Consider the following 13,522-nt stretch of genomic DNA (forward strand, 5'->3'; position numbering starts at 1 on the left):
GAGGTCCATACTTAATATGGTTACCCCTACTGACCAATTTATAAATAACTTCCAAGGACCAACTAAAAGAAAAACAGATAACTGTTTTGTTTTGTTTTTTTTTATTTTAAATTCATGTTCTTATTAAAATAAACATAAAATAAACATCAAAGCATAAATAATATTAACACGCTTGGGGGAGTCCTTGAAGCTCCCAAATCTGGTGATTACCAAACATAAAATGTACCAGCAATTACTCCCAGACGTTACCCCACTAGATCGGGAGCACCATAGCCACAAGGGTTGCAATGTTCACTTGAATTTCCTGGGGATCCGACAAACTCTTGCCGAAACTCCCCTCCACCTTTCACCAGGTCCAGAACCATATTGAATTCCAAAAGGAGGAAACCATATCCCAATGGATCCCCCAGACCATATTTAACCAACTTCAAGGACCCCTCCAACCGCACAAAATGTGGGATAAATGAGGGTGAAAACCATGCCGGTTTACAACCAGGGTATGCAACAGGTTAATAATGGAAAATATCCCATCGTAAGGTCCAGAAATAGACAGAGATGGGCAATGCTGTGTTATATGCTGTAACAATAAATGAGAAGCCGCCTGCTCTTCTACAGCAGTTACAGACTCTAATCACCAGCTGCACATAAATGGTAAGAAACATGTAGGTCTAATATAAGCTGCCTGCAGCCATAGGTGTGTGAGCAGAAAACTGCAAGTTCTGTATCCGTCACTCTACTACATACAATTACAATAGACGAGAGACAGGGCTGAAAACTGGGCCCATGATGTGTCCTCCAGAGCAATGTGCAGCCTCACACTAGGAGTGCCCACTCACTGCCCGCCATGTGCTGAGTTATTACTGCCCACTCACTGCCCGCCATGTGCTGAGTTATTAGTGCCCACTCACTGCCCGCCATGTGCCGAGTTATTACTGCCCACTCACTGCCCGCCATGTGCTGAGTTATTACTGCCCACTCACTGCCCGCCATGTGCTGAGTTATTACTGCCCACTCAAATGTGCCGAGTTACTCCACGATTATTTATTTTACACATGATAAAACATAATCCATTCAGTCCTCTTCTATCCGCCATCTTAGGTAATATAAAATAAGCTCTAGGTGGGTATACTCTGATCATGCAATATACGAGGGGAGGACTAAAAGCAGCAATAGCTACAGAAATCAAGCACTAAGCTGGAAGTCATGTCCAGATTAGAGTTGAGCGAAACGGGTCGAAAAATTTCAAAAGTCGCCGACTTTTGGCAAAGTCGGGTTTCATGAAACGAAACCCGACCCTAGGATGAGGTCGGCCACGAGGTCGGCGACTTACGCGCCAAAGTCGTGTTTCAAAAGTTTGTTTTGCGCTCTTTTTCAGCCAATCAGGATCCACGGACACTGTGGGCAACGTGATGACATAGGCAGGGGTCACCACCATCTTTCAGAAGGGCATGCAAGTGATTGGCTTGCTTTGGTGGGCGTCACAGGGGGTATAAAAGGGCGTGCACGCCGACCGCCATCTTACTTCTGCCGATCTCAGTATAGGGAGAGGTTGCTGCTGATTCTGTAGGGAGAGCGTTAGGCAGGGAAGAAGACAAAAAAACTGCTTCTGCTGCTAGCGATTTGGCCTGCACAACACACCAGTCACTGTGTGTGCAGTGCAAGGGGAGGCTATATAGTGGTGTATCAGTGGTGTTGGTTGTTGGGCTGCCTTCTAAGGCTTCCTGACATTCCTGCATTGCTGTTTACCCACTGCTCCGCAAACTGCTTTTTTAAAAGCAATCCCAATTTTTTTTTTTGTCCTGCTGAGAAGAAAAAAAAACTGCTTCTGCTGCTAGCAATTTGGCCTGCACAACACACCAGTCACTGTGTGTGCAGTGCAAGGGGAGGCTATATTGTGGTGTATCAGTGGTGTTGGTTGTTGGGCTGCCTTTTAAGGCTTCCTGACAGGATGGCATTGCTGTTTACCCACTGCTCTGCAAACTGCTTTTTTAAAAGCAATCCAATCTCCCTTATCCTCTAGTCACTTTTGTCACAGCTGTGCCATCGAGCCTGTGACATAGCGCTCAGATATCAGTGGGCCTCACACAATCCAAAAGTGTCCAGTGTCCAAAAGTGTGTGCAGAGATTCAAAATCTCCCTTATCCTCTAGTCACTTTGGTCACAGCTGTGCCATCGAGCCTGTCACATAGCGCTCAGATATTCATTGGGCCTCACACAATCCAAAAGTGTCCAGTGTCCAAAAGTGTGTGCAGAGATTCAAAATCTCCCTTATCCTCTAGTCACTTTGGTCACAGCTGTGCCATCGAGCCTGTCACATAGCGCTCAGATATTCATTGGGCCTCACACAATCCAAAAGTGTCCAGTGTCCAAAAGTGTGTGCAGAGATTCAAAATCTCCCTTATCCTCTAGTCACTTTGGTCACAGCTGTGCCATCGAGCCTGTCACATAGCGCTCAGATATTCATTGGGCCTCACACAATCCAAAAGTGTCCAGTATCCAAAAGTGTGTGCAGAGATTCAAAATCTCCCTTATCCTCTAGTCACTTTGGTCACAGCTGTGCCATCGAGCCTGTCACATAGCGCTCAGATATCAGTGGGCCTCACACAATCCAAAAGTGTCCAGTGTCCACAAGTGTCTGCCGAAATTCAAAATCTCCCCTGTCCTATAGACACCTTGTACCTTGTTTTACATTACTATATAGTTTGTTGGATTTTGTCTACATTTCTACCAAAAATGAGGAAGGCTGGTGGAAGAGGCCGTGGAATTGGGCGGGGGTTGGCAGCAGGTAATGATGGTGTTGGTGGTGGATCTGATGGTAGTGGCAAGAGCAAAATAGGACCGAATGCAGGAGGTGTTGAGCCTGCGTCATCGTCTAGCTACATAAGGCCTCGAACGCTTAGTTTTCTAGGAGTTGGCAAACCGCTTTTAAAGCCAGAGCATCAGGAAAAAGTTTTGTCTTACAATGCTGACTCAGTCTCCAGCTCTATCGCCTCCTCTTCTTCTGTTGTAAAAAGTAAAAGCACTGAGTCGTCATTGGAGGCTCATGTTCATGAACCACACCTTTCCTTGTGTCCTTCACCCCAACCAAGATTGAAGGATGACGCAGGCCATACTACTGATTACTCCATGGAGCTGTTTTCACATACCATGCCTGGATTATCAAGTGAAATGGTGAATTACCCAGGCCAAGATGAATCTGACATGGAGTGCACTGATGCACAGCCGCTGATGGATGATTCTGCTGGTACATTCACTCAGAGCACTACATTGTCCTCGCAGTGTACAGAGCCAGATTCTGACCCTGATGAGACTCAGGTGCCCCTTCCCGCACACTATACCACCATACACGGTGACACAGAGGAAGGTGCACATGACATAGAAGAGGAGGTGATGGATGACCCAGTTGTTGACCCAGATTGGCATCCATTGGGGGAAGAGGGTGCTGCTTCCAATAGCTCAGATGAGGAGCATCCACAGCAGACATCGACATCGCAACAGCTGTTATCTGGCAGGCCCAGAGCACTCCAAAGACAGGTTCCAAACATCAAAAGAGTTGCTGGACAGCTTGTCCAGAGGGTCAAAATATCACAGCGTGCTAGGCCGCAAAATGTCTGCCAAAGTAGGAAGAGTGCAGTGTGGCACTTTTTTGACCAAAATCCTCATGATCAGGCCAAGGTTATCTGTAAGAAGTGCGCAAAGACCTTTAGCCGAGGGAAAAATCTGAAAAATTTGAATACCAGTTGCATGCTTAGACATTTAACCAGCATGCACTTGCAAGCGTGGACACAACACCAAACCTCAAGTGCCACATGTGCAACTGATCACAACGAAGGTAGTCAGCAACGCTACATTGTTTCCCCCACTGTAAGCCCACCGGTTAGCACAGCAGCAAATGTTGAGGTGTCGTTGCAAGGCCACAGCAGTCAGGGAATCCCACTGTTATATCAACGAAAGACTGATTCTAGGCCATCAGAAAGAACACCAACTCCATCACCATCATCAACCCTCTCTCAGTCCGCCCTGTCCACCGCTACTTCCACCATATGCAGCTCTCAAGTCCAGCTCACCCTCCCAGACACTATGAGTAGGTCAAGAAAGTACTCAGTCTCTCATCCGTGTACACTGGGTTTGAACGCCCACATTGCCAAACTAATCTCGTTTGAGATGATGCCCTTTCGGTTGGTGGAAAGCACAGCTTTCCGCGAACTCATGGCCTATGCAGTACCACGCTATGACCTACCCAGTCGCCACTTCTTCTCTCGCAAAGCCATCCCAGCCCTCCACCATCATGTGAAAGACCGCATTGTCCATGCACTCAAACAGTCAGTGAGCGGAAAGGTGCACCTCACAACTGATGCATGGTCCAGTCGGCATGGCCAGGGCGGTTACGTGTCCATCACTGCGCACTGGGTTAATGTGGTGGATGCAGGGTCCACAGGGGACAGCGGTGGTGGGACAGTGCTGCCTAGCCCACGGTATAGGAAACAGTTGGCTGTAGGCGTTCGACCCTCCTCCTCCAGAAGAGAAAGCTCGTCCACAGAGCGCAGTCGTACGAGCACTCCATCTGCAGCTGCCACTGTTGCACACGATGTGTCCCCCTATCGAGCAGCTAGTGGAAAGCGTCAGCAGGCTGTGTTGCAGATGATGTGTTTGGGCAACAGACACACCGCCGAGGTGCTGGCCGAGTACTTGAAGCGACAAACTGAGTCATGGCTGGGCAGTGTACATCTTGAGGCAGGCAAGGTAGTTAGTGATAACGGCCGTAATTTTGTGGCAGCCATAGCCCTTTCAAAACTCAGCCATATACCTTGCTTGGCTCACACCTTGAACCTGGTGGTGCAGTGCTTCCTCAAAAATTATCCAGAGTTAACAGCCCTGCTCCAGAAGGTGCGAAGACTGTGCGCGCACATCCGCCGGTCGCCTGTACACTCCGTTCGTATGCAGAAGCTGCAGCGATTGCTCCACCTTCCCAACCACTGCCTCATTATCGACATTGCAACAAGGTGGAACTCCACCCTGCACATGGTGGAGCGGCTGTGCAAGCAGAGGCAGGCCATAATGCATTTGTGGGAGGATACACGGCCAGGCACTTTGAGAGCAGACATGGAGTTGACAGGTGTGCAGTGGTCGAAGCTGAAAGACCTCTGTAGTCCTTCAGTGTTTTGAGGAATGCACACGGCTGGTAAGCGCAGACGACGCCATCCTAAGCATGAGCATCCCACTTATGCGTCTGCTCATGCAAACTTTGACGCACCTTAAGGAGCAGGCGTCTGCAGCCAATGTTGATGAGGAGGAAGAGGAGGAGGGAATCCTTGATGACATTCAGCCATTGTCTGCTCAGGGACCTCTCCTGGACGAGGTGGAGGAAGAAGAGGAGGAGGAGGAGGATGATGGGGATGATTACTTAGGGGAGGAGGATGCATCTCGTGGGGCAAGTGAAAATGTTGGCGTGGCAAGGTCTGGTACAGGGTTTGTGCGTGACTGGAGGGATGTGGATTTGCCAGAAAGTGCTCCTCCAACCAGCACTCGCAGTGCATCATTGACACCGGGAACATTGGCCCACATGTCAGATTATGCCTTGCAGATCCTAAAAAGGGACCCACGCATTGCCAAAATGATGAACGATGACGACTACTGGTTAGCCAGCATCCTGGATCCACGCTATAAAGGCAAATTACAAAACATCATGCCACAGGAGAACCTTGACCTAATATTGGCTAATAAACAAGCAACTCTGGTAAATCGGTTGCTTGAGGCATTCCCAGCACACAGCAGCGGTGATGGTTCTCACACGAGCCGTACGGGCCGGGGGCAGCTTGGCAGAGGTGTTCGTGGTGCACACAGCAGAAGTGGCGTTGGAGACAGGGGTTTCATGATAATGTTGTGGACTGATTTTTCAAGTACCGCTCACACAACTGGTAATACTGCATCGATGGAAAGTGACAGGAGACAGCAGTTGTCAACTATGGTTACAAACTACTTTTCCTCCCATATCGATGTTCTCCCACACAGGTCATTCCCCTTTGACTATTGGGCCGCTAAACTGGACACCTGGCCTGAATTGGCACAATATGCCTTACAGGAGCTCGCTTGCCCAGCTGCAAGTGTGCTATCGGAAAGAGTCTTCAGTGCAGCTGGATCAATCCTGACAGAAAAAAGGACCCGTCTGTCAACCCAAAATGTGGATGATCTAACCTTCATTAAAATGAACCACGCATGGGTTTCCAAGGATTTTGTCCCACCTTCCTCTGATGACACATAGGGTGACAGAAAAATGGCTTGCTTTGGTCCACCTCTTCCTGGGACTTGACCTATTTCACCTTTTGCATCAGCTGAATGTCCAACATCAACATATGCCACTTTCTAAAACTCCCTAACTGTGCTGCCTCCCCCCCCATCGCCGGGGTCACCACCTAGCGCACGACACCATGCGAGTGCCGTTGCCCTGGACAGGTGGGTAGGCCGACTCTTGGGCACGGGCACTGGCACAGGGTCCCTCATAGTGCAATCAAGTGTCTCTGACGGTGGTGGTGCACACCCGCCGTCAGACACACCGCCGTACTATGAGGGGCCCAGTGCCAGTACCGACTCCCACGAGTGGGCCCCCCTTGCTTGGGCAGGGCCCCAGCATTTGCAATCTTTACCTCTCCCTGCTCCTCCGCTGTGTAGTCTGGGCCGACAAATCCATACTGTGCCTGACACCGTCTGAGTCTGCCTCCTGATGTATAGACATATATTTTGAATGTGTACGCTATCCATACATGTTATCCGGGGAAACAGTACCCTTTCTAACCTTTGTGCAATCACGTGCAATCCATACTGGGCCTAACACCGTCTGAGCCTGCCTCCTGAGACATATATTTTGAATGTGTACGCTATCCATACATGTTATCCGGGGAAACGGTACCCTTTCTAACCTTTGTGCAATCACGTGCAATCCATACTGGGCCTAACACCGTCTGAGCCTGCCTCCTGAGACATATATTTTGAATGTGTACGCTATCCATACATGTTATCCGGGGATACGGTACCCTTTCTAACCTTTGTGCAATCACGTGCAATCCATACTGGGCCTAACACCGTCTGAGCCTGCCTCCTGAGACATATATTTTGAATGTGTACGCTATCCATACATGTTATCCGGGGATACGGTACCCTTTCTAACCTTTGTGCAATCACGTGCAATCCATACTGGGCCTAACACCGTCTGAGCCTGCCTCCTGAGGCATATATTTTGAATGTGTACGCTATCCATACATGTTATCCGGGGATACGGTACCCTTTCTAACCTATGTGCAATCACGTGCAATCCATACTGGGCCTAACACCGTCTGAGCCTGCCTCCTGAGACATATATTTTGAATGTGTACGCTATCCATACATGTTATCCGGGGATACGGTACCCTTTCTAACCTTTGTGCAATCACGTGCAATCCATACTGGGCCTAACACCGTCTGAGCCTGCCTCCTGAGACATATATTTTGAATGTGTACGCTATCCATACATGTTATCCCGGGATACGGTACCCTTTCTAACCTTTGTGCAATCACGTGCAATCCATACTGGGCCTAACACCGTCTGAGCCTGCCTCCTGAGGCATATATTTTGAATGTGTACGCTATCCATACATGTTATCCGGGGATACGGTACCCTTTCTAACCTATGTGCAATCACGTGCAATCCATACTGGGCCTAACACCGTCTGAGCCTGCCTCCTGAGACATATATTTTGAATGTGTACGCTATCCATACATGTTATCCGGGGATACGGTACCCTTTCTAACCTTTGTGCAATCACGTGCAATCCATACTGGGCCTAACACCGTCTGAGCCTGCCTCCTGATGTATAGACATATATTTTGAATGTGTACGCTATCCATACATGTTATCTGGGGATACGGTACCCTTTCTCACCTTTGTGCAATCACGTGTAATCCATACTGGGCGTGAGAACGGCTGGCGAGCTGTTAAGCAAGCTACAGCACCTGTGGTTTGCACACGTAAGTTTTTCATTTTTTCAGGAATGACGGTTAGGCCTAATTCCGGAACTGCGGTTGACCTGCACTTACTGGGAAATCATTGTTCGCGGGTAATAATTGTAATCAGTGATCCCCATCACTAACGTTGTTCAGCGGGTTATCTGCACCTGTAAGCGACAAACGCTGGCCTTTTCAGTGTAGCGCACATGCAGCCACGGACATGTAAGGGCATGACACACCAGTTATTGGCCAATCTCATGTGCCAGAGCCTCACGTGTCCCTCTAGTAAGCCGGACTCGGACCGCGGGGCATGACGGAGTCTCGTTCGTTAACGGAATTAAGCTTGCAATGTGTGCATCTGTTCTGTAGCTGGCATGGTTGAGGTTTCCCAGGTGGAGTCGAATTTAACCGTAGGCTCCACTCCTGGTGGTGCCCTTCTGGACATTCCTTTAAGGTTCAGCTTTGCAACCATACTGCCCACGTAAAACAAACACTTTGCCTTCATGAACGCTGTTTGGAGGGTCATGACTCGTGGGAATAACGCCGCCCAATCAGTTAACCTGCTAGAGAGTTCCTTCGTTGCTCCCAAGCATGACATCACACTCCCTAGGAAAAAGGTAATGCCACTGTGGCGACCGTACTCCTGGGGGCGACACAAGTGCACTGATGCCCAGCCACTGCTCGATGAATCTGCTGGTACATTGACCCAGACCACTACATTCCCCTCGCACGCTACACGACCTGAATCTGACCCTGATGAAACTCAGGTTACCCTTCCCATATACAGTTCCATCTTACACGGTGACAAAGAGGAAGCTGCAGATGAAAGTGCAGGTTCTGCCCACCCGCCATCAGACACACCACCGTACTATCATGGGCCCTGTGCCAGTGCCGTCGCCAACGAGTGGGCCCCCCCTGCTTGCCCAGGATCACAGCACTTGCAAAGTTGAAATACTGTGCAGTGAGATGGAAGATGGGGACGACGAGGAATCCAGACAAGTACAGGGATTCCCTAGCGAGGAGACTTATTTGATTGTTTTCAATGTTGGGACAGCAATTTTTGGGGAGCACTATACTCTGGAGAATGATAGATGGGGCCCACCATACACTGGAACATTCCAAAGGTGGACATCAGACACTGGAGCAGCATTTACAGGGCCCATTATACACTAGAGCATTAGAAATGGGGCCCATTATGTTTGGAGCATTATTTGGGCCCATAAGACAGTGGAGCTTCATCCATGGGGACCAACATATACTGTAGCATTATGTGGAGCTCATCATATACTGTTTCAAACATTATATGGGACCAATGATTCTGTATGGAGAAATAGATGGGCCTCGTCATGAGATGTAAAAAGTGAGGTATTTTTCATTGTACTATACCGCTATTTCTCTGCCATATCGGAGCATGATGAGTTGTGGTATGTGTTAAAGGGGCGCTCTTTCGCCCAGGGCACATGAAAACCTGCAGCCAGTCCTCCCCCCCCACAACTTTAGCCAAATAACCCCCATTTTTCAGTGCGTAACTTGTATTATGAAGTTAATTAAGGTTGACAAGCTTAAGTAAGAAGAATTGATGCTTTTGGCATTCAAATGGGAACTGTAGGTGTGTTTCCTGTCCTCCTCTCACTGCCGACTTTTATTCCCCATTGACTTACATTGGGTTTCGTGTTTCGGGACGACCCCGACTTTTCCCTATAATCGGACGATCTTGCTCGACCCGACTTTTGGAAAAGTCGGGTTTCACGAAACGAAACGCGACCCTAAAAAACCAAAGTCGCTCAACTCTAGTCCAGATTATATGTACAGCCAGGAAAATGACCTGGAGACACAGGATGTCTATACCCAGCATGATCCGTATACAGCAGAGCGAGGAGTGATATCATGTATACAGACCTGTGGTACAGGTGAAGTATACAGCACAGGAATAGAGCCTTTACACAGATACCACATATATAGTGAGTAACCTGGTTACACGGGATCTGCACACCCAGCCTCACAGTATGTAATAGAGATGAGGTCACATACAGATCATCAGACTCCATAACTGGGAAGGGGGGATAATCCGCACCCAGCAGGGTCAGTATACAGTGCACTGACATGAAGTGCAGCCTCCCATCATCATACACATATACCATCCCCCGACTGCTCCTCTCACCAGTGTCTCTAATACATGTGACTGCCCAGCTCCACCATAGTAATGGCAGACACTGCATGTGTCCCTGCCCTGTCCTATCATACATAAACCCAGAACTCATGAAGACTCTGTATAATACAGCAGTAATGTGGGATATCAGAAATGTCTGCAGGGTGGTCACACAAAAGCTGCCTCAGCAATAAGTGAGGGAACATGGTGGCTACAGGAATTTCTGAGGTAATCTTGACCCCAGATATGATGTAGGAGCTGATACTACCTTAGTACACACTACACCATGTCTGAGGTGAAGGCAGAGTAGTATATGAAACATGTCTGCAGGGAGGTCACACGGAAGATCACAGTCTGTGAGGAAAATGTAGCATGCACATGAGGGACATGGCAGCTACATGAATCGCTGAGGTAATATTGGTCCCATACATAAAGAAACCACTGGAGCCATAGGCGGAGGAGGACATGACTTGGGGATGGGTGGCCCTTTACTCCTGCAGCTTTTTTGGTATAGTGGTGTAGATTTTTAAGCACGAGGGATGTTGCTTTAAGAAGAGAAAAGCCCAGTATGTCTGTGCCTGGGGGGTCACTGTGAGGAGGGTGGGATTATATAGAGCAGGAAATCTGTGTCTCTCCCTCACTTCAGACATCATGTACTAGTGTAGTATCAGCTCCTACATTACGTATGGGACCAATATTACCTCAGCGATTCATGTAGCTGCCATGTCCCTCATGTGCATGCTACATTTTCCTCACAGACTGTGATCTTCCGTGTGACCTCCCTGCAGACATGTTTCATATACTACTCTGCCTTCACCTCAGACATGGTGTAGTGTGTACTAAGGTAGTATCAGCTCCTACATCATATCTGGGGTCAAGATTACCTCAGACATTCATGTAGCGGCCATGTTCCCTCACTTATTGCAGAGGCAGCTTTTGTGTGTCCTCCCTGCAGACATTTCTGATCTACCACATTACTGCTGTATTATACAGAGTCTTCATGAGTTCTGGGTTTATGTATGATAGGACAGGGCAGGGACACATGCAGTGTCTGCCATTACTATGGTGGAGCTGGGCAGTCACAGGTATTAGAGACACTGGTGAGAGGAGCAGTCGGGGGATGGTATATGTATGATGATGAGAGGCTGCACTTCATGTCAGTGCACTGTATACTGACCCTGCTGGGTGCGGATTATCCCCCCTTCCCAGTTATGGAGTCTGATGATCTGTATGTGACCTCATCTCTGTTACACACTGTGAGGCTGGGTGTGCAGATCCCGTGTAACCAGGTTACTCACTATATATGTGGTATCTGTGTAAAGGCTCTATTCCTGTGCTGTATACTTCACCTCTACCACAGGTCTGTATACATGATATCACTCCTCACTCTGCTGTATACGGATCATGCTGTGTATAGACATCCTGTGTCTCCAGGTCATTTTCCTGGCTGTACATATAACCTGGACATGACTTCCAGCTTAGTGCTTGATTTCTGTAGCTATTGCTGCCTTTAGTCCTCCCCCTCGTATATTGCATGATCAGAGTATACCCACCAAGAGCTTATTTTATATTACCTAAGATGGTGGATAGCACAGGCCTGAATGGATTATGTTTTATCATGTGTAAAATAAATAATCGTGGAGTAACTCAGCACATTTGAGTGGGCAGTAATAACTCAGCACATGGCGGGCAGTGAGTGAGCAGTAATAACTCAGCACATGGCGGGCAGTGAGTGGGCAGTAATAACTCAGCACATGGCGGGCAGTGAGTGGGCAGTAATAACTCAGCACATGGCGGGCAGTGAGTGGGCACTAATAACTCAGCACATGGCGGGCAGTGAGTGGGCACTAATAACTCAGCACATGGCGGGCAGTGAGTGGGCAGTAATAACTCAGAACATGGCGGGCAGTGAGTGGGCAGTAGAGTTGAGCGATACCGTCCGATACTTCAAAGTATCGTATCGGATGGTATCGTCCGATCTTTAAAAAAAGTATCGGTATCGCCGATTCCGATACCAGAAGTCCCATTCAAGTCTATGGGACTTCCGGTATCGGAATAAGAAAAACCCTTTCCTGCCCTTGTACAGCCTCTCTGGGGTCTGTACGGGCCTTTCGGGGGGCTGTGCCGGCCTGCCAGGGGGTCTGTGCAGGCTCCGGTGGTCTGTGTCGGCCTGCCGGTGGTCTGTGCAGGCTCCGGGGGGCTGTGCCGGCCTGCCGGGGGGCTGTGCCGGCCTGCCGGGGGGCTGTGCAGGCTCCGGGGGGCTGTGCAGGCTCCGGGGGGCTGTGCCGGCCTGCCGGGGGGCTGTGCCGGCCTGCCGGTGGTCTGTGCAGGCTCCGGGGGGCTGTGCCGGCCTGCCGGGGGGCTGTGCAGGCTCCGGGGGGCTGTGCAGGCTCCGGGGGGCTGTGCCGGCCTGCCGGGGGGCTGTGCCGGCCTGCCGGGGGGCTGTGCCGGCCTGCCGGTGGTCTGTGCAGGCTCCGGGGGTCTGTGCAGGCATCGTCCGATGGGACTACAAGTCCCATCGGGCGATGCCTGCTACCATGACAGTGATTGACACATTAGCCAATGATGGGACAGTAGTAGTCCCATCATCCGGCTAATGTGTTAAATGTAAAAAAAAAAAAAAAATTACATGCTACAACATACATGCTACATTCATACTACATACTACATACATGCTACATTCATACTACATAAATACTACATGCAACATACATACTACATATATACTACATGCATGCTACATACATACTGCATGCTACATACATACCACATATATACTACATACATACTACATGCATGCTACATGCATGCTACATGCTACATACATAACATATATACTACATGCATGCTACATACATACTACATGCTACATACTACATATATACTACATGCATGCTACATACATACTACATGCTACATACTACATATATACTACATGCATGCTACATACATACTACATGCTACATACATACTACATATATACTACATGCATGCTACATACATACTACATGCTACATACATACTACATATATACTACATACATACTACATACATACTACATGCATGCTACATGCATGCTACATACATACCACATACATAACGCATATATACTACATGCATGCTACATACATACTACATGCTACATACATACCATATACATACTACATGCATGCTACATACATACTACATGCATGCTACATACATACTACATGCTACATACATACTACATATATACTACATGCATGCTACATACATACTACATGCTACATACATACTACATATATACTACATGCATGCTACATACTACATGCTACATACATACTACATATATACTACATGCATGCTACATACATACTGCATGCTACATGCATGCTACATACATACTACATACAT

This window comes from Dendrobates tinctorius, unplaced genomic scaffold (genome assembly GCF_039654945.1).
Source record: "Dendrobates tinctorius isolate UK_male_01 unplaced genomic scaffold, ASM3965494v1 ptg000070l, whole genome shotgun sequence".
NCBI classification, from domain to species: Eukaryota; Metazoa; Chordata; class Amphibia; order Anura; family Dendrobatidae; genus Dendrobates; species Dendrobates tinctorius.